The sequence below is a fragment of the Rhinolophus sinicus genome, linkage group LG06 (assembly GCF_036562045.2).
Source record: "Rhinolophus sinicus isolate RSC01 linkage group LG06, ASM3656204v1, whole genome shotgun sequence".
Lineage (NCBI taxonomy): Eukaryota > Metazoa > Chordata > Mammalia > Chiroptera > Rhinolophidae > Rhinolophus > Rhinolophus sinicus.
The window spans coordinates 42,658,617-42,682,021 of NC_133756.1; the positions used below are offsets into that span (position 1 = coordinate 42,658,617).

The 23,405-nt window shown below is 35.3% G+C and overlaps 1 pseudogene; it reads left to right on the forward strand.

The window, feature by feature from the left end:
- The window catches only part of LOC109453548 (peptidyl-prolyl cis-trans isomerase D), a 121,378-nt pseudogene that overhangs the window by 32,412 nt on the left and 65,561 nt on the right, over positions 1–23,405 (forward strand).

Genomic DNA, 23,405 nt, shown 5'->3' on the forward strand with positions numbered 1-23,405 from the left:
TTAGTTTGTTCTTTTTTTCCTAGTTCTGGAAGACATAAAATTAAGTTGTTTATTTAGGATCATTTTTGCTCTAAATGTAGGTGTTTACTGCGATGCATTTCCCTCCTAGAACTGCTTTTGCTGCATCCTGTACATTCTGGTATGTTGTATTGCCATTTTTATTTGTCTCAAGAATCCTTTTAATTTCACGTTTAATTTCATCTTTTATCCATTTGTTGTTCAGGAGAGTGTTGTTTAATTTTCATGTGTTAATAAATTTTTCAGTTTTCCTGTTGGTGTTGATTTCTAGCTTCATGCCATTGTGCTCAGAGAAGATACTTGGTATAATTTAAATCTTCTTGAATTTGCCAAGACTTATTTTATGGCCTAATATATAGTCTATCTTAGAAAATGTTCCAGGTGTTCTTGAGCTGAATGTATATTCTGCTATTGTTGGACAGATTGTTCTGTATATGTCTGTTAGGTCCATTTTGTGTATACTCTTGTTCATATCTGCTGTTTCCTTATTGATTATCTGTGTGATCTATCCATTGTTGAGAGTCAGCTCATTGCCTGGGACAACCAGGCTCTAGGCAATGTTTGAGGATCCAAATCAGGCAGATCTGTACCCTACTGAATTCCTTGGCTAGAGTGTAACCCCGGCTTGGTTTTGTAGATGAGCAAAGTTGCTGGTTGGTATTACTACTTGGACAGTGTGGGTAAAGACTCAATTTGCCAAGATCCATGTGCTGGCTTTTGCAAGCCCCTCTCCCCTTCTCCACCACAGTCAGATTCCCAGTGGTTGAACCCTGCAGATTCCCTTGCAACCCCTGTGAGACAAGATCAGAGGAAAGGGTCCCACAGAACAACCCTAAAGCTGGCGGGATAGTTGTCCCCCTGGGTTCTCTTTTTCAATTGGAGGAATCAGAGGCTCAGGGAAACTTCTTCATGTGGTGATATGCTGACCTGGGGAAGGGGCAATGCGATCAGTGTATAGCTGCTCCTCTCATCCTTCTAATGCAGTCTGTCTTGGTCTTTGTGGTACAGGCATGTGATTCAGCCTTACCCTGTGTTCTAGGATTCTCTCAGTGGTGTATTGTTCATGAATAGTTGTTAGTTGTTCTTCTTGTGAGGGGGAGCTAAGTCAGGAATGACCAATTCTGCCATCTTGGTGATGTCACTCCCTCAATAGTAATTTTTATTATTGATGATTTGGTAGTAGGACTGAACATTTGAATTTCATATTGGACTGAATTACTATGAACATAAAACATTTTTATAACTTAAAATATTTAGCAAATTTTCTAGTTTTCATTCCTAGATGCTTACAAGTGAAGCTATGCTTTAGCTTGGAGGTAGATTTTAAGTGAAATGAAGCAGAATGTCCTAGATTTCACATGAATTATCTTTGGAGAATGTTTCTCTTTACTGATTTTATAAAGTAATATATTTTGCAATGAAGTGCTAGTTTACTCTTATGTCTTTAGATGGCTTGCTGATAGAAATTAGTTAATAATTAATAACTACACCTACCAAAAAGATTAGCCAGGTCAGCATGTAGACACTGAATAAAGCTCTCCAGAAAAAGTTAAAGTTTTATAAATTCCCATGTACAATATGAGAAATTGTTGAAACAAGATGCAAGAAGAATCAATCTATTCCAAAGTTAATCTATGAGAAAAATCTTTCCTGTGATATTCTTTGGAATAGAAATCCAGAGACATTTTTCTTAAAGAAGGGCATAAATAGAAAATATAAGCCAGTGAAAGGGTTACCATATGCTACCAAAAGTAAACTATATTAGCATTAAGAATTCATTTTTCCATTTAAAACTTACTATTAAGTTATGCCCAAAGCATCATGTTCGTTATATTAGATAGGCATTTAATTAGCAAATGGATCCCAAAGTTGTCTAGATTATATTAAATGAAAATTATTCACACAAATCTTATATATAGAAACATGTATTTATTCCAGAATTAGATTTACTAGTCCTCATCAGGTCAACTCTTTACTCACATTTTTTTTTCTCTCCCTGTGTCTCTTCTGTCTTCTTTCTCTTCTCTCTCTTTCTTTCTCTCTCCTTGCCTCTCCTTTCATTTTTCCCCTTTTTTCTCTTCCTCTTTAACTCTTCCTTCTCTCTCCCTATCTCTTTTTCCTTTTCATTTGTTCTCTCTTCCTCTCGCTCTTCTTTACTTTCTCCTTTCTTTTTTCTTCTTCTATCTCTTACTCTCTCCCTTTCTTTCACTTTTGATCTCTTCCTCTTTTTCTTTCTTCTTTTATCTCTCCCTTTCCATCTCCCAATCTCCTTTCCTCACTCCTTCACTTCCGCCTTTCTTTCTCTCCCCACTCTGTCTTCCTCCCTATCTTTCCCTTCTTTTTTCCTCCAATCTCTTCCATTTTGAGTTAGATGTGCTGATAACATTGCTAAGAATGTACTGCATAAGGAACCAGGTGACCCTGATGTACCCATTTGTAGAGGCTTATCTGGAGATCCTGCAGGGTGAGCCTAGTAGAGACTTACTTCCTTGAGGCATGAAGGTACCTCCTGGGGTAAAAAAAATCTTTTCCCAAGGAAAATACACATGACTTAATCCAGTGTGTATAACTTATGATGGGTCTTTACAGAGGGCTGTGTGATTCTTAGAAAATAAAAATTCGTATTTTTTTACATAGTCAGTCATGGAATAACATGAAATATATCAGGATAGTGAGGAAACCTATTATAATAAAATGAGTTATTATTCTCTATACTTTTTCCATTCTTTTTCACTTTCAGAGATCAAAAGTGAATAAAGAAGAAAACTCTGATTCTCTGCATTCATTAGTGACTACTATTGTTCCTAATTCATCAAACTTTTCAGGTGCCTTGTTTGTTTTCTTCCTTTACCTGGTAGCCCCCTCTGCACATTTGATCTTCTCCTTACCCTTCATTGCTCAGCTGTAAATTCATCTTTTGAAGCCCACACTAACCTCATCAGGTAAATGAATTTCTCCTGGCTTTATTATTCTATAACTATTCACACATACGTTTTTTTCTTTCTTTCTTTCTTTTTTTTTTTTTTTTTTTTTTTACAGTGCTGACTGTAATTAGTCTCTTAAAGATGGGGACTGTGTCTTGTTCTTTTATTAGGTTGGTGCAAAAGTAATTGCAGTTGAAAAGGCTAAAAATAATTGCAAAAACCGCAATAGTGTTTGCACCAACCTAATATTCCCAGAGTTCACAAAACATAAAAGAAGAAATACAATATTAATCCATTTACACATATTTATGGAGCCTTCTATGCAGCAGGAACTAGGCTAGCTGCTGTGTATATATTTGTAAAACGAAGTCAGAAGGGAATTTTTTTTCCTTAAAATTGTTGACTCTAATGGTCAACTTTTCCCTTAAAATATCCCCATGAGAGTTCAGTGAAACAGCTCTTTTATATATTAATTGCTCATTTCTTATATCCACCTTTCCCCCGGAATTCAGGTTTTAGCCTATATGATCTGGCCCATAGGATAAAGTCAGCTACAAATTCAAATTTACACCTTCCCTAACCCTGAATCAATATCCCTGGACAAAGTTTGTTAGTAACTAGGGGTGATTTTTTTTAATGTTTCTTGATCTCTAGTTAAATAAACTTGTGCTGGGTCCACCTAATCCTCTGTACACAACTGAATCCTAAACACATCTGAATGCTAAAGTCAACATAACTTGAGTTCCCAAGTTGGGATGTGACACAACTATTAGAAACATACCTATATAAATGGGAATGTGTAGGGATTTTCTTGAGATCTTTTTGAGAGCAGAACTGTCGTATTGTCAATGCTAAGAACACTCCCTGACACATAGTAGGAAACTACATGAACATTTGTTGACTAAATAAATCCATTTATAATATTGTCTTCGTAGGGATGCTTTCTTTCTCATTGTAAAATGTATTCATTCCACTTCCCAGTATTTTTAATCCATTTTGTAATTGAGAAGTACTTCCTCAGACAGTCCACTAGAGGCAGCATTGCCTATGTGGAAGCTTTTGCTTGGTTATTTCTCCAGCATACCCTTTGAGTATGTCAGTCTCTTGTTTGTAAGTCTTCGTGTTTGTAAAGATAATATTCTATTACCTCCTTTATGAAGGACTGGGGAGAGAACAAATATTTATTTTCTAATATTTGGTAGAAATTTTAGATTATGCATTATCTATTTCAATCCTTATGACCATACTTTCAAGGAAAGAAACTCTCCCCCATTTTTAATGAAGAAGAAAACTGAAGCTCTGATATGTAAAGGAATGTTTCCAAGTTCTCACCAGTACTAGTAAGCAGCTGAATTAAGACTTAGAGTCATGTCTGCTTCAATCCAAAGTGCATGTTGCATCAAGGATACCAGGTACTGTCCACACAGCCATGAAGGTTGCTGAAGGGCCTTTAAATATTCTTCTCCCTGTCTGAGTCCAGCACAGACCAGGAAGCTCTGGACTAAATGAACATTGGTTTTAATTAACTCCAAGTTTAGAATAATTTTTTTCCTTTTAATTGAAATTTATTGGGGTGACAATGGTTAATAAAATTACATAGGTTTCAAGTGTACAATTCTGCATTTTTTTTTGAAAGAAGTTAATCTCCTTGTTTTATTATGTAATTCAGTGGCTTTTAGAGCCTATAAGGACTTCAGTTATTATATATATATTATTATTTTTTGTTTTTTTAAAATTAAAGTTTATTGAGGTGACAATTTTAGTAAATTACATAGATTTCAGGTGTACAATTCTGTAATACATCATCTATATATCACACTGTGTGTTCACAACCAGAGTCAATTCTCTTTCTGTCGCCATATATTTGATCCCCTTTACCCTTTGAATTCAGAAAACATTTAGTAAATATTGATCAGTAAGTACATATAGTTCTGAACAATAAGAACTCTATGATATACAGCAGTGATGAGGAAATTGAAATAAAACAATAATTGAAATTAAATAATTGAAAAACAAATACAGACTCATTGGACATGGGGCTAACAATGAAACCTAATTTAGTCAACTTTAAGACTAGGGATTGTCTTACATGTTGCTGTGTGGCTAATCATTTTATTTTAAGACAACTGAGACCCTGATGTTGGAGGTGTTGAGCAGCTAATGGTTTCTATTGTATTTTGTAGATCATTTTACTAGTTGTTAAAACTATGAAGTTGATATTAAAGGATGTGCAGCTCTTTGGTTTAAAAGTGTTTTATTTTAATACATATTCAAGAAAGTAGCTTTCCAATTATGTTAAAGCTAGAGAACTAGCTTGGAAATTTCTGTAATTCATTTTCCTTATGGAATGAAAGGAAGAAATGAAACATAAACTATGAGATCATTAAATCTAATTTCCTTTTCCTTTCTCTCTCTCTCTCTCTTCTTTTTTTTTTAGATAAGAAAACTGAGACAGAAAGTAGCTGGGTGGTTTAGTTGATTACATAATTTCTAGGCCCCCCCACTAATACAAAGCTGTGCTATTTCCAAGTCTCTTGATGCTTAACCTTGTATATTTAGTAATTAATGGATATATGTGTTTTTCAACTAAAGGATAAAATGTAAAGTAACTTTCAACCATGGGAAAAAATTGCTTTATATAATTAAAGATTCAAAATAGAATGGTTAAGATAATTTCAAAAGTTCCTACATACTAAAAGAAAAGTGCCTTTCGTTTTTACTATTTGAGTCTACAGACATTCATTGGTTTTGCTTCCCTTCCAATTTGGCCTGGACTCAATAGTCAATTATTTCAATTATTCTCACCATCATCTTCAATTCCCTTAAGACATTTACTATCCATCTCACCCCTTTTCTAGGCCCCCAGCTATGGATCAATAATCTGTCTTCTTGGTTTCTGCCTCTGGGTTCTGAGAAGTGCTCAAGAAAGTTGCATAGCCATGCTGATGGTGCCATTACCAGTGCACACATTCCAAACTCAGCTGGATCTCTAATGGTGCTTAGCAATTCTTTTATTCATTCATAGTAGGGTTCCTGCTTTAGTTTTATATGTATTTTGTAAACCTCTATTCCTTTTCTCAATCCCCAGCCTCACCCGTGTCCCTTACCAGAGCTAGTGATGATTCCACCTTTACTCAGACCATCAAGGCCGACAGGTGAGCATTGCTCAGTATTCCAGTATCACTCCTGAACTGAAGTATTCTTTCCTTTATTCCTTAGAGGAAGCAGGGGCTCCGGAGTCAGACTGAGCATCTCAGCTCTTCAAGCTGTTAGATGTGTGACTTTAGGCATATTACTTACTCCTTTGTGCTTAAGTTGTTTTCTCTGCAGTATAGGGGTAATAACAATACTACATAGGCTTAATATTAGAAGAAATGAGGTAATATCCATAAAGTGTGTGGTGCTTAGCACAAAGTAAGCTAGTTAGCAGGACTAGTTCTTGTTTTTATTGTGATTGCCTAGGAAAGATATTATTCTACCCTTTCCACACATTCTACTTCCTCTAAGATTTTGAGCTATATTTTATATACCATCTATGTTTAATCCATCTCACCCCATGCCTTCTTCTCTTCAGTTTAAAAGCATATTCAAGCATCCCAATCCCTAAAAATATCAGTATTGAGGCTTTGTCTATTTATTTAGTTAATATTTAACTCTAACCCATATCCTGCCTTATTCTTGTCCTGTTATCACATAACGCTGGTAACTGTAAGTAGTTTCTGAGCTGCCACAAGAACTGAAGCCCAGAATTCATGGTTGAGTAGGATGGTAATTAAAATTTACTATGACAAAAATCATATGATTATACCAATAGATGCAAAAAAAGCGTTTGACAAGATACAACCTTCATTTATGATTAAAACACTTAATAAAATGGGTATAGAAGGAAAATACCTTAACATAATAAAGGCATATAGGATAAACCCTCAGCTACTATCATAATTAATGGTGAAAAACTGAAGTACTTTGCTCTACATTCAGGAACACGACAGGGCTGTTCCCTATCACCTCTGGTTTTCAACATAGTATTGGAAGTCCTAGCCAGAGCAATCAGGAAAGAGAAAGAAATAAAAGGCATCTAAATTGGGAATGAAGAAGTTAAATTGTCACTTTTTGCAGATGACAGTATGCTATATAGAAAATCCTAAAGACTCCACTAAAAAGCTATTAGAAACAATAAATGAATACGGTAAAGTTGCTGGCTACAAAAATCAATGTACAAAAGTCCATTGCATTCCTATATACTAACAATGAAATCTCAGAAAAAGAAATTAAACAACAACAACAACAACAACAACCAACAGTTCCTTTTGCAATTGCAACAAAAATAATAAAATGCCTAGGAATAAACTTAACCGAAGATGTGAAGGACGTATACACTGAAAACTATGACTTCTTTTAAAAAATAAATTGAAGACACAAAGAAATGGAAATAAATTCTGTGTTCCTGGATTGGAAGAATCAACATAGTTAAAATGGCCATATTACCCAAAGCAATATACAGATTTAATGCAATCCCCATCAAAATCCCAATGACATTTTTTAAAGAAATAGAACAAAAAACCATTAGATTTGTTTGGAACCACAAAACACCCTGAATAGCCAAAGCAATCTTAAGAAAAAGAATAATGCTGGAGGTATCACACACCCTGACTTTAGCTTGTACTACAGGGCAACAATAATCAAAACAGCATGGTATTGGCAGAAAAACAGACACGTAGACCAATGGAATAGAATTGAGAACCCAAAATTAAAACCACATAAATATGGACAGATAATTTTTGACAAAGAAGCAAAAAGCATACAATGGAGAAAAGACAGCATCTTCAACAAATGGTGCTGGGAGAATTGGAAAGTCACATGCAAAAGAATGAAACTGGACTGCTATCTGTCACCATGTACCAAAATTAATTCAAAATGGATCAAAGACTTAAGCATAAGACCTGACACAATAAACTGCATAGAAGAAAATATAGGTACTAAACTTATGGAACTTGGGTTCAAAGAGCATTTTAAGGGAAGTAAAAGCTAAAATAAATGAATGGGACTGTATGAAACTTAAAAACTTCTGCACAGCAAAAGAAACCATCAACAAAATAAAGAGGCAACCAACTGAATGGGAGAAGAATTTTGCAAACAGTGCCTCCGATAAGTGGCTAATATCCAAAATATACAAGGAACTCATGCAACTCAACAATAAAAAAACAAACAACCCAATTGAAAAATGGGCAGAGGACCTGGAGAGACATTTCTCCAAAGAGGACATACAGATGGCAAATAGACATATGAAAAAATGCTCAACATCATTAATCATCAGAGAAATGCAAATAAAACCCACAATGAGATATCACCTCACCCCAGTTAGAATGGCTGTCATCCACAAGAGAAATAGTAACAAGTGTTGGAGAGGCTGTGGAGAAAAAGGAATCCTCTAACAATGTTGGTGGGAATGAAGATTGGTACAGCTGCTATGGAAAGCAGTGTGGAGGTTCCTAAAAAATTTAAGAATGAAATTACCATGTGACGCAGCAATCCCTCTCCTGAGTATCTACCCCAAAAATCTGGAAACATTTACCCATAAAGACATATGTACTCCAATGTTCATTGCAGCTTTATTCATGGTGGACAAGACACAGAAACAACCAAAGTGTCCATCGATAGATGATTGGATAAAGAAGATGTGGTGTATATATATGCAATGGAATGCTATTGTGCCATAAGAAAAGATGAAATAGTGCCATTTGTGGCAACATGGATGGATCCTGATACTATTATGCTAAGGGAAATAAGTTAGACAGAAAAAGTTGAGAACCATATGATTTCACTGGTATGTGGTATATAAAACTGAAAACAACAAAAGAACAAGACAGACAAATGAAGAAACAAAAATTCATAGACACAGACCATAGTTTAGTGGTTATCAGATGGTAAGGGAAAGGGAGGTGGATAGACAAGTGTCAAAGGGATCAAATATATGTGATGGGAGGAGAACTGACTCTGGGTGGTGAACACACAATGTGATATATAGATGATGTATTACAGAACTGTACACCTGAAATCTATGTAACTTTACTAACAATTGTCACCCCAATAAACTTTAATTAAAAAAAATTATTAGCTACATTCTTAGTCATAGAGTCTTTAGTCATAGATTCATAGCATAATTCAACATACACAAATCAATAAATGTGATAGACTACATTAACAGAATGAAGGATAAAAATTACATGGTCATGTCAATAAATGCAGAAAAAGCACAAAATTCAACACCATTTTATGATAAAAACGCTCAAAAAACTAGGAATAGAAGAAAAGGCCTCAACATAATAAGTTCAAATGTAAAAGTCCATAGCTAGCATCATAGTCAACAGTGGAAAAGTGAAAGCTTTTCTTGTAAGATCAGTAACAAAGCAAGATTTAATGTCGAACCCTAAACATTCCATACCAAAGGGAAAAACCCCCACAAAATTTGTTAGAACTAATCATGAATTCAGTAAAGTTGCAGAATATAAAATCAACATAACAAAAATTAGTTGCATTTCTATGCACTAACAATATACTAGCTATTAATAAAAAGGTAATTAGGAAAACAATCCTATTTATGATAACATCAACAGAATAAAATACTTAGGAATAAACTTTACCAAAGAGACAAAAATCTTGTACATGAAAACTACAAAACACTGCTGAAAAAAATGAGCTAAACAGAAACGAAAGAAAGCCATGTTCCTTGTAGTGGAGAATAGTATTTAAAAGCCAAGATCTTGACATTAGTTATACTCATTACTATGAAAGTATCGTTGCTCTCAGGACCTTTTATCACACACAAAGCTAGGTGATATGTGTGTGGGTGTGTGTGTGTGTGTGTGTGTGCATGCGTGCATGCGTGTGTGTGCGTGTATCTGCACATCCCCATATATATGTATGTATGCACACAAAATGCATATATGCATATACATATTTGTATCAATATTTTGATATATATCTATATAATGAAAATCGTGAATTGACACATATCTCCAATTCCAACCCAATGCCACATGGATCATTCTAGTTTTCTCCCTTTCATATTTGTACCTCCTTTCTCTGACAATTAATACTTGGCTCCCTTTAATATTAATACTTTTTACTTATTTGATTGATTTCCCTGAGTATAACTAATCTCTCACTTCAGCTGTCACTCCTTCCCCTGTAGAGGTGCCCTCCTGACCCACTCAGACTTTGACACCGCATGTCAGGCTCCCTTTCTATATTTCTGTGGACTTTAGTAATTCATGGCAGGCTGTTCTTCCCTATCACCCCCTTCACATAGATGCCTTCTCCACACACTGGGTCATCCTTCAGAGACATACTCCTTACCCTCTTTGGGCCCCAACAATCGTATACCAGTCTGTCTTTTCTGTGGATGTCTTCCTTACCCGACTTGGGCTTTGAAACCACACATTGATCACCCTCCAGGGCATATACTTTCCTTATCCTACCTTACCTTCACAAGGTTGTCCTCCTTAATCTCTTCCGATAATGATACCCCACAGCAGTCTGACACTCTGGGTAGATGCCCTTCTCACCCTGGCTGGACTTTAATATCCTGCCCAGGGTCACCATGGCAACCTCCAACTTTCAGCAAAAATGACTATATTGGTATGCCCCCCACTAATGGCTTTAGAATGGAATTGTTTGTGAAAGGAAGGGAAGGAAAAGAGAAACAATTGTGTGACTGGAATTTGTCCCTAATCCCAGTTTCTGCCTCCAGTGCTGACCAATTTTGCCTGTTCATTGAATCATGCATATTGCCAGTTCATCACGATTTCTTACTCATTCCTGTTTGTGGTTTGCTTGGCTCCATCTGTACTCACTAAATATGCATCTGGATTAAACATGTGCCACGTCGCCATCTCACCTGCGGGCTGCTAGATAGCAGTTCAGGGGCAGTTCCCTTCTAACTCAACTTGCTTCTGCAGCAACCACAACTCTTCCCAGGAGAAAAGGATAGGACGAGTGATACCAAATGAAGAATCATTTCTGAAGCGTGGTTGTTGAAACTGCAGGTGTAGAGGAGGTTGAAAGTTAGAAAAAAAGCAACCTAGATAATACTTTGGGAAGAGTGTTTATGTGTTTGTATTTAGGGATCAGAAAGAGGAAGAAAAGGAATTAAAAATGCCTTGGACTAATCTACAGCCTGGAAAAAAATGGAAGTAATTGTTCTAAGTGACTAACTTCTTGAGGAGAATTTGACTCAATGCTGTGTCCACAAACAATTGGAAAAGTAGCAGTATTATTATAGACCTGGAGTAAACGAATATAACATTGTAGAATGATTTGCTCCAGTAAGAATGATTCAGTAGATTGAGTCAAACCAAGTGATTCATCTTTACAGTTTGTCAAACCATCTGACAACAATTTTGACGGTGGAATTAGGGTCAATTAAAGGTAGGTTGGCTTGCCTCTTCTGTTTTAGTTAAGTTTTGGGTGGATAGTTTATTCTGACAGTAGCATTCTTGTGAAATTTTTACAAAAAGTTTTGTGGGAGAAGTCCTTTGGAAAGCATAGAGCTGTCACTTGGATTGCTTAGCTGAAATTATTTTCTGAAGTTTTTGCTTATGTGACTTCGTTCAGATCTGCAAATTCTCTGAAAATGTGGGTAGCATGTATGTTTATTTTATTCACTGTATCCCCAGTACCTAACCAAAATGTCTGGCATATTGTAGATTTTTCATAAGTACTCTTGAAATGAATGAATGAAGGGAGATGGTTCTGTGTGTCTTTGAGAAGTCGTCATCTGATGGTGAGATGATGCAATGTGATATTACAGATGTCATCTGCAGCAATACTTTATTTAGTGTGTATTCTCTCTATAGAAATAGAATCTCATAGACACAGACAATAGTTTAGTGGTTACCAGAGGGTAAGGGGGGTGGGGGGTGGGAGATGAGGGTAAGGGGGATCAAATATATGGTGATGGAAGGAGAACTGACTCTGGGTGGTGAACACACAATGGGATTTATAGATGATGTAATACAGAATTGTACACCTGAAATCTATGTAATTTTACTAACAATTGTCACCCCAATAAATTTAAAAATAAATTAAAAAAAATAAAGAATATTAACAAACAAACAAAAAAATAGAAATAGATACCATTCTTTATTGTGCTTATAATTCAAGCCTTTCCTAGCAGATCAAATAATAAATCACCTAAGAAGTAGTTGGATGACAAGACAACATTTTGAAATCCTTTTTAGAAACAAGAAGATATAAGGATGCGTGCCATGCAAAAGGACACTTGTGCTGATTGAATATCTTCCCCCTTCCCCCACATAGTACAATTTCAAATAACTATGGTGATAAAACCACAGCCATTTGTAAGAAAATTATTTCAGTGATTAAATAGTTCAGTAATAATAGGCGTACTAGATGGCTTCATGAGAATTTTGTAAGATGGTTTTTTCCATCACAATTTTGTTATTATCCCCATTGATAGTTACATTCACCAGATCCCTAACTACATTTTATAGTTTGGGACGTGGCTTTTTAAGAAAACAGCACCTGAACAAATCTTTCATTTAAATGGAAAGAAGAGAACTAACATTTGTTTAGCTTATATAGTATTCCTAGCAGTATGCTGTTTATCTTTCTGCTAAGTAAATCATAAATAATGATTAATGGGCTGTGTTTTATTAAAGGAAATCAGTTATAAAAAATCCTAATGGTTAAGAGCTAGGGCACAAGAGTAGACAGATCTTTGTTTAAATTCTGACTTCTCTCTTTTCTAGTTGGACTTTTGGGCAAGTTATCTAATGTTTCTTAGCCTTAATTTCCCCATCAATAAACTGGATTTAATAATAGTTATTACTTCAGTGAGATGTTTTGAGAATTCAATAAGATAAGGCATGTAAAGCACTTAGCTTAAAACCTGGCACATAATGAATACTCAATAAAGATTAATATTCTTCATTATGGAAGGATTTGCCACAGATTTCCTTCAATCGCTATGCTCCACTTAAGTGAATCGATTTACACAGACCTTTCTACGAACTCATATATTAAATAAGGCAAGGAATGTATATGGATGAATTATATTTTTTATTAAATTTAACCCATAAATGTGGTTCTCAATGTGAGTAGAATGGGGAAGAGGGTAGTGCCTCCAGGCAGATGACTTCTGGAAATGTATGGGATCCTTTTGGTCCTCACATACTAGGTAAAGATCTCTTGTGAGTAATGTTTACCTTCCACAACATAAAGAACAGTTCTAGTTAGCATTACCCTTCTCAAGCATGTAGAATGATAACCAATTTCATAGATGGCAGCAATGCTCATTTACATTTACACATTTAGAGTAAAACGTTGATAAGATTTGGGATGTATATTCTTGTGCAGTTGCTATTTTTATTCACCAAAATGATTTGGAATGATATCTAATGCAATAAATTGTTGACCAGAAGATTCCAAATGAGTTCGTTTCCCAACAGGAGATGGAAAACATGTTTCCAAGGTTGTTACCCATAAGATTCAGCTTGTTCATTTGTTCATTTATTCATTCAACATTTGTTGAATCCCTGTTGTGTATATTTTGCTTTGTTTACTCAGCATATATTCCAATGATTGGCACATACAGGGTGCTTAACAAAGGTAGTTTGGATAATGGATTGAGGAATGAGTTTGTAGGTAAATACATGGTCTACGCCTTCTAGGCGATTATACACCAGTGGGCCTGATAAATTGTTTGGAGGACAGAAAGAAAAGATCTCTTTAGAATATCTTTTGTGCCTTTTGCCTTTGCTTCAAACATTAGTGTGTAACAGGATGACCTACGAAATAGAGCAAATTTACAGATTCTAGAGTCTGTCATACAGATATATCATTAATAGGCCTGGGGCAAAGCCCTGAAATCTACATTATTGCAAGTATCCCAGGTAATTCTTATACATACACTAGGTTTTGAGACATAATATCTTAGTGCTTGTGTTAGATCCACAGAAAAGTGCCCAAATTATTTTCAAATCACCTTTGCATTTCCTTTTCATTGCTGCTACCACCACCACCAAGAACAACAAATCAAAGCAAAACAAAGCAGCCTTAGATTGCCCCAGGGAAGGGAGAGAGGGAAGACATAGTAAAAATAATTGGCTAGCAGTGAGGATATCTTCCTGAATCCAGGAGAATGTGGCTTCTAATCTCAGTTGGATCCCCTGGTGGATGAGCATGGTGACATGTGGGCAAGCCTCATCCCCAGCCATTTCTGTACCTTTTGCTGTATTTTCATTTTCTCCACATCTTTTGGGGAGAAGTTGTTGGTCATATTAAATTTTTTGGAACTGGTGACAAAGGGCACAAAAAGTCACTGAAGGCTTATCTTACCTATTTCTGACTTTCTGTTTCTCTAGCTGTGGTTTACATTAGGGCAACGTGACCTTAGTTGTTGTAGGTGCCACTAAGCAATCCATGTAGAATGTAATGGTCTCATAAACAGTTCTGCAAAAGGAAGGACACATGCTTAGTTCCCCATTTGGGGAGCTAATACCAAAAAATAACTTTGAGTATCTTCCTATCACTTGCTGTCACTCTGCACTGTCTTAGCATAACGTGTTTCAGTTTTCAGAGTGCAAAATCTTGAGCACCCCACTTGTCAGAAAGAGGAGGATATTAAACAATCCAGTTTATCCAGAGTCCCCTTGTGTTTATGAGTGTGTTGGAGGAGAAAATGAGTCTTGCTCTTTTTAATTTTGATATGTGGCCTTCAGCTGAGGGACTATAGTAGTGACTGAGTAGAAGTTGGCCTTCCTGAATTCTGACCTACAGTAGAGTCAGCAGTGAGTATTAGAGCATTCACCCTGCAGTAGCTAGTGTTTTGGAGAACAGTCTTCTTATACCCCCAATGTTATGTTGGGTAAAGACAAGAGAGATTTATCTGGAGGGGCCAGTGCTGCTGGACACCACTTTCTGGACAGCTCAGCAATATGGTGGTAGATAAAGCTCTTCAGTGGAACACACAAGGTTGTTCAGTGTAATGAAGCCAGTTATAAAGTTGGGACCAGGAGCACAGTGGCAGAAATTGGATCCTTGTTCCAGCTGCTACCATGAGTATTGGATGGGGGCCAGTGAGGAAGATGCCCCCTCAGTAGTATGCTTTGACGTGAGACCCTCATGCTCTATCAGGCATCAGTCAGGGTATTACAGTCCTTCTCATAAGATTTTTCAGTTCAAATTCACAGGCACGTTCTGGAGGGCAAGCCAGTCTTGGAGTGCTGGACTGGACCAGGATTTTAGAGTTTACTATAACATGGACCCAGATCCACTGTTTTCTCTGTCTCTTTTAGTACTGACTTTCTAATGGATAAGGTGCATTTTCTATTTTTTAAAAATTGTTTACTTTTTTATTGAGGTAAAATTCACATAGAATGAATCTTACCATTTTAACTACTTTAAGGTGTACAATTCAGTGGCAGTTAGTACATTCACAATATTGTGCAACAATTATCACTGTCTAGTTCCAGTACATTTTTCTCACTACAAAAGTAACCACAAACCCATTAAGCAGTCACTCCATTTCCCTCACTTTCTCCAGTGCCTGGAAACCACTAATCTGCTTTCTGTCTCTATGGATTTATCTATTCTGGATAGTTCATATAAATAGAATAATATAATATGTGGCCTTTTGTGTCTGGCATCTTTCACCTAGTATAGTGTTTTCAAGGTTCATTCATGTTGTAGACTAATTAGTACTTCATTCCTTTTTAAGAGTAGGTTTTACGTTTTTATGCACATACCACATTTTGTTTATCCATTTATCAGTTGATTGACATTTGAGTTGTTTCTAACTTTTGTTGATTGCAAATAGTGCTGCTATGAACATTTGTGTACAAGTTTTGCCTGAATACCTGTTTTCATTTACTTTGGATGTATGCCTAGCAGTGGAATTGCTGGATCATATGATATTTCTATGTTTAATTTTTTTGATAACTACAAACTGTTTTCCACAGTGACTACACCATTTTGCATTCCCACCAGTGATGTATGAGCAGTTCAAATTTTCCATATTCTCACCAAAACTTATTTTCCATTTAAAAAATGATAACCATCTTAGTAGTCTAAAGTGGTATCTCATTGAAGTTTTGATTTGCGTTCATCTAATGACTAATGATGTTGAGAATCTTTTTATGTATTTTTTTTTGCTATTTGTATATCTTCTTTGGAGAAATGTCTATTCAAGTCCTTTGCCCAATTTTTTAATTGGGTTGTTTGCCCAATTTTTTAATTGAGTTGTAAGAATTCTTTATATATTCTGGCTGCTAGATCCTTATCAGTTATATTATATGCAAGTATTTCCTCCCATTTTGTGGATTGTATTTTTACTTTCTTGATAGTGTCCTTTGATGAACAGAATTTTTCAATTTTGATAAAGTCCAGTTTATTTTTTCTCTGTTTTTCATGTGTTTTTTGTGTCATACGTAAGGAACCACTTGCCAAATCCAAGGTACTGAAGATTTACCCTTGTGTTTTCTTTTAAAAGTTTTATAGTTTTAACTCTTTCTTTTAGGTCTATACTATTGTAAATAGAATTGTTTTTTTAAATTTCCTTTATTCATTGATGTGAATAGAAACATAGTTTTGCTGATGTTGATCTTGTATCCTGCAAATTTGCTGAATTTGTTTATTAGCCATAGTAGTGGTTTCTTTTTTGTTTTTTTTGTTTGTGTGAGTGTGTGTGTGTGTGTGTGTGTGTGTGTGTGACTCAAAAGAGTGTTCATTCAAAAGAATGAAATTAGGCTCTTACCTCAGACCATATATAAAAATTCACTCATAATGGATCTAAGACCTAAATGGAACTATTCTTACATTGTTGGGACAAATCTCACTTGGTCATGGTGTATAATCCTTTTCATATACTGCAAGATTTGGTTTACTAGTCTTTTATTGAGAATTTTTGCATCTATAGTCATCAGGGATATTGGTCTACAGTTTTCTTGTGGTATCTTTGTCTGGCTTTGGTATCAGGAAAATGATAGATGCATAGAATGAGTTAGGAAGTGTTCCTTCCTCTTCGGTTTTGGAAAGGCTTGAGAAGAATTAGTGATAATTGTTCTTTAAATGTTTGGTGGAATTCACTAGTGAAGGCATCTGGTCCTGGGTTTTTTTTGTTTGGTTAGTTTTGATTACTGATTCAATCTAGTGGTCTTTAGTATCAGCTTGCAGGGCTCTCATTAGAATTTCTTGTAGGAAACTTTTACTACTAATGAATTGCTTCAGTTTTTTGTTTATCTGGAAATGTTTTAATTTCTCCATTAGTTTTAAAGGATAGTTTAGCAATATGTAGAATTCTAGGGTGACAGTTTTTTTCTTTTTCTTTCAGCACTTAAAAATATCATCCAATTCCCTGGGGCCTCCATGGTTTCTAATGAGAAATTGGTTGTTAATCATATTGAAGATTCCTTGTATGTGATGAATCCCTTCCCTCTTGCTATTTTCAAGGTTCTTTTTTTGTCTTTTTCTTTGGCAGTTTGATTATAATGTGCCTGGCTGTGGATCTCTTTGAATTTATTTAGAACTAATTGAGCTCCTTAGATGTGCAGACTCATGTATTTCACCAAATTTAGGAAGTTTCAATCATTATTTCTTCAAATATTCTTTCTGCCCCGTTCTCCTCCTCCACACCTTCTGGGACTGCCGTGATGGTGTGCTTGATGGTGTCCTACAGGTCTTTTAGGCTCTGTTTATTTTTCTTCATTCGTTTTTCTTTCTTCTTCTCAGGCTGGTTAATCTCAACTGACCTATTTCTAAGTTTGCTGATTCTTTTTTACTGCCTGCTCAAATCTTTGTTTAACCCCTCTAGTGAACATTTCATTTCAGTTATTGTACTTTACACATCCAGAAATTTGTTTTGGTTCCTTTTTATAATTTCTATTTCTTTATTGCTATTTTTCATTTGGTGAGACATTGTTCACTTGGTTTTCTTTATCTCTTTGAGTATATTTAAGACAGTGGATTTAAAATCTTTGTCTAGTAAGTCCAATGTCTGGGCTTCCTCAGGAACAGTTTCTATTAATTTAGATTTTTCTATGAGTGAGCCACATTTTCCTGTTGCTTTGAATGACTTGCAATGTTTTGTTGAAAAAGGAACATTTTCATATTATAATGTGGCAACTCTGGAACTCAAATTACTCCTTTTCCCTTGTGTGCTGCATGTTGTAGGTTGTTAATGTTTGTTTGTTTAGGAGCTTTTCAAAACTTCCTTTTTGTGTGTGGCCATTGAAGTCTCTGCTTATCAGCTAGTGATTTCACAGTGATTTCTTAAATACTGAAATTTAGCATCATCTTTCTTCACTATTTCCCTGCATGTTGTAAGTTTTTGATTAGTTTACAGAGCTCCAAACAAGGTAATTATAACCATTTTGTGGGTTTATTCAGTTCTCTGTGGAGGGATGAAAATTTGGGTTTTCTTGTTTTGCCATTTTTATTGATGACACCTGTTTCTGCTTTTCTTTTTAATCAGGAAAAAAAAATTTTCAAAAAAAGTCTTTATGTTAGGCTGCATAAGGTCTCTGTAGGTGTGATTAAATTAAGGATTGGAATAATGTAGCCAAAGGCAAGGAATGCCAGCAGCCACTAGAAGCTGAAAACAGCATAAAAATGTATTCTCCTTAGAGCCTTTGAAGGGATTGCTGCTCTGTCAACACATTGATTTTGCCTTGGTGAAACTGATTTAAGACCTCTGGCTTCAAAAAACTGAAAGAAGAATTTTCTGTTGTTTTAAGTCACCAACCCTTGGAAATAAATACTTATCCTTCATCCAGATTACTGAGCTATTCCCACTATGCCTGTCCTCCAAAGGAAGCAGCATTTAGTGATTCTAAGGTGATTTTTGACAAACATATAATATTAATTTAATTTACACACACACACACACACACACACACACACACACGGTAAATATAAGTGGCACTTCCCTTGCTAAAGAAGAGATTTGGCTTGTCATCCTTCTATAGGGCTTTTCATTACCTATCCTATATATTTTGCACAAACTAGAAGGTAGACATAAACTAATTATTTGGTAGTTAGCTCCAAAGAAAAGGAGCTCAGTTTAAGTCAGAGATTTTGTCTGTATTTCATTAAGCCAATATGTAAAAGGACAATTATAATTCAATGTGATAACTACTATAAATGTATTAGCAAAAACCTGTGGAATCATAGAGAAAGGATTTGATACTCAGGGAAACTAGAGATGACCTCTCAAAGATGTCCCATTTGAGTCAAATCTAAAAGGATGACAGAAGTTTGCCAAGCAGGGAATACATGAATATGAAACACTGTTCAGAGGCACCAAAGTGTGAAATGGCATGACTTATTTGAGGGGCATAATGGAAAGTTTTATTTGGATGCATGGTAGGAGGTAAAGAAAAATGGATTCTGCTGCTGGAAAAGTAGTTTGGCACAGAATTGTTGAAGTCTGGTATGCTTTGATAAAGGATTTGATTATTAATCTGTAGGAAACTTGTAGCCAAAGAAGCTTCAAAGCAGAGAAGGAAGGTGATTTTGGAGGTGATATGGGCAATGGACTAGATCAGAAGGTTGGAGGTAAAAGAAGAGAACAGCTTGAACTAAAACATTTATAATGGGATGAACTCAGGCATAAGATTTGAGGAACAATGCTGACATAGAATTGACTGTGATTAATTGGATTTGGGATGGAGATAGAATAGAGAGGGTGACATTCAGGAAGAAGTTGATAATGCTGTTGGCTAGTATGTTGCTATGGCCAATGTTTATGCCCTGAACCCCCAAATTCACATGTTGGAATCCTAATGATTAATGTGATGGTGTTAGGAGGTGAGGCCCTTGGAAGGTGATTAGGTTATTAGGGTGGAGACATTATGAGTGGGGTTAACGTTCATGTAAAAGAGATTCTATAGATCTCCCTACTGCCTTCTGCTATGTAAGTATACAACAGAAAGTCTGCAACACAAAAGAAGGCTCTCCAGTCTCCAGAACTGTGAGAAATACACTTTTGTTGTTTATAAGCTACACAGTCTGTGATATATCAGCCCAAACTGACCAAGACATATGTATAAGTTAAGTATCAAATGTTAGTGGCTTTTGACATACTTGGAAGATGAGGGTTGAGCATGAATTAGTTTTTGATTAACATAACTTGAACTTAATTCAGAGGATGGAAATCAAAGTAATTACCATTATTGATTGACTTAATAATAGTTCCAGAGAGCGATGGATGAATGTTAGCTGTAGGATTTATTATTCTTATCATTCATAATCTTCAATAATTCTGTACTTGGATGTGGACCAGGAGCTGTGAAATAGATTGGGGAGCCATGGCCAAAACTTTCCTACTGAAAGTTCACAATTATGTGTGCATTTGTCATTTTAAAAGGCTGGCTATATACGCACAAAAGTTTTGGAAACAGGAAATCTCAGAAAAAGAAATTAAAAAAAGTCCTTTGCAATAGCAACAAAAAAAATACCTAGAAATAAACTTAATCAAGGATGTGAAAGGCCTATATACTGAAAACTATAAGATATTTTTAAAAGAAATTGAAGAAGACACAAAGAAATGGAAAGACATTCCATGTTCATGGATTGAAAGAATCAACATTGTTAAAAAGGACATATTACCCAAAGCAATATACAGATTTAATGCAATCCTCATCAAAATCCCAATGGCATTTTTTAAAGATATAGAACAAAAAGACCATCAGATTTGTATGGAACCACAAAAGACCCCAAATAGCCAAAGCAATCCTCAGAAAAAAGAACAATACTGGAGGTATCACACTCCCTGACTTCAGTTCAGAGCAACAATAATCAAAACAGTGTGGTATTGGCAGAAAAACAGACACACAGACCAATGGAATAGAATTGAGAATCCAGAAATAAAACCACATAAATATGGACAGATAATTTTTGACAAAGAAGCAAAAAGCATACAACGGAGAAAAGACAGCCTCTTCAATAAATGGTGCTGGCAGAATTGGAAAGCCACATGTAAAAGAATGAAACTAGACTGCTGTCACCATGTAAAAAAATTAATTCAAAATGGATCAAAGACCTAAACATGAGACTTGAAACAATAAACTGCATAGAAGAAAACATAGGCACTAAACTTATGGAACTTGGGTTCAAAAAGCATTTTATAAATTTGACTCCAAAGACAAGGGAAGTAAAAGCTAAAATAAATGAATGGGACTATATCAAACTAAAAAGCTTCTGCACAACAAAAGAAACCCTCAACAAAATAAAGAGGCTACCAAACGAATGGGAGAAGATTTTTGCAAACAATACCTCTGATAAGGGGCTAATATCCAAAATATATAAGGAACTCATATAACTCAACAACAACAAAAAACAAAAAATCCAAATAAAAAATGATCAGAGGACCTGAATAGACATTTCTCCAAAGAAAAACAAATGGCCAATAGACATATGAACAAATGCTCAACATTGCTAATCATCAGAGAAATGCAAATAAAAACCACAATGAGATTTCACCTTACCCCAGTTAGAATGGCTATCATCAACAAGACAAATAGTAACAAGTGTTGGAGAGGCTGTGGAGAAAAAGGAACCCTCATACACTGTTGGTGGGAGTGCAGATTGGCACAGCTGCTAAGGAAGGCAGTGTGGAGGTTCCTCAGAAAATTAAGAATAAAATTACCATATAACCCAGCAATCCCTCTCCTGGTTATCTACCCCCAAAATCTGAAAACATTTATCCATAAAGACATATGTGCTCCAATGTTCATTGCAGCTTTATTCATGATGGCTAAGACATGGAAACAATCAAAGTGTCCTTCGATAGATGATTGGATAAGGAAGAGGTGGTATGTATATGCAATGGAATATTATTAGGCCATAAGAAAAGATGAAATAGTACCTTTTGTGACAACATGGATGGATCTTGAGATTATCATGCTAAGTAAAGTAAGTCAGACAGAAAAAGTAGAGAACCATATGATTTCACTTGTGTGGTATATAAAACTGAAAACAACAAAAGAAAAAGACAAACAAATGAAGAAACAAAGACTCATAGACACAGACCATAGTTTAGTGATTACCAGAGGGTAACGGGGGAGGTGTGTGGTAGAGGAGAGGATCAAATATATGGTGATGAAAAGAGAACTGACTCTGGGTGGTGAACACACAATGTGATATATAGTTATCTATTATAGAATTGTACACTTGAAATCTATGTAACTTTACTAACAATTGTCACCCCAATAAACTTTGATTAAAAAAAAGTTTAGAGACTATTTTTGTAACACTGGCAATGGAAGCAGAACTATATATCAGTTACTGAGGTTGTTTATGTTTTTTCCATTGTGTCTGTTATTTATAAATGTAGAAAAATCCATGAATATAATTATATCAGAGTAACTCATATTAGAACATAGTTTCTTTCTTTATAGTATCATTTATAAATAATGATCTTATATAGTGCTTCTTTTACTACCCAATCTTTACCCCTCATAATTATCCCTAAGAATTTGTTCCCTTTTCATATCTCTGCAAAGATTTATCAATGGAGTGCCTGGTCATTGCTTAGTGATACCTGATACCATTGACATTTTATTAGTTTTATAAGCTAACCTTCATTAGGGAAATCAGGGACACTGCCATAAAGAGGTAAAATTGAATTGAAATTGATAAATATATTTGCCAAAAATAAAAATCAAAGACCGAAAGTAACTTAGTGATTTGTGAAATGTGGTCATTCAAAAATTGTTGGCTACCTACATTCAGATTTGGAAATACCTATATACATGATTGCATTCACTTAGATTCTCATTGTACAATTTCCTATTGTTGCTGGGGAGTAGGATATGTACATCTTAGGGAGCCATTATGGTGCCTACTACGCCTACCAAAATAGTTTTTAATGTAAAGTTGGAATAGAAAATATCCAAATATGAACAGACATTTGTTTGCTATTGCTCAAACTCATACTCTGTTTAAGAATGTGATTGGCTAGCTAATTTAAAATATAGTCACCAAATTCTGGTGTTAATGTATGAAAATAATGGAAAAAGCAAACAAACAGGGAAAAGATTTTGAAATCAATTAGTTTTGTAGAGTTGTATGTTTTTAACATCCATGCTACAAGTGTTTGCAGCTGTTTACTTGTCTTCACCAGACTGTGAGTTCCTATGGAGGACGATCCGCAGCTCCCTTTTTTCACATCTTGCATAATAAATGAATTATATTTATTATTTATTTATTTTTTGCATTTTAAATATTAATAATTGTTATAATGACATTAAAGTGTGTCTCCTTATTGTCAAAATTTAGTTCACTTTGTGAGTCTTATTACATAACCGACAGTGTGCTAGGTATTAGGGAAGAAGGTGGAAGGTGGAAAGAAAACAGGACTAGTAATAACTAAAGACTTTAAGAAGTTTGTGATTTACTGGGAGATGTAGACGCATGAAAATGTCTAAAACCTGCATGAGAAAC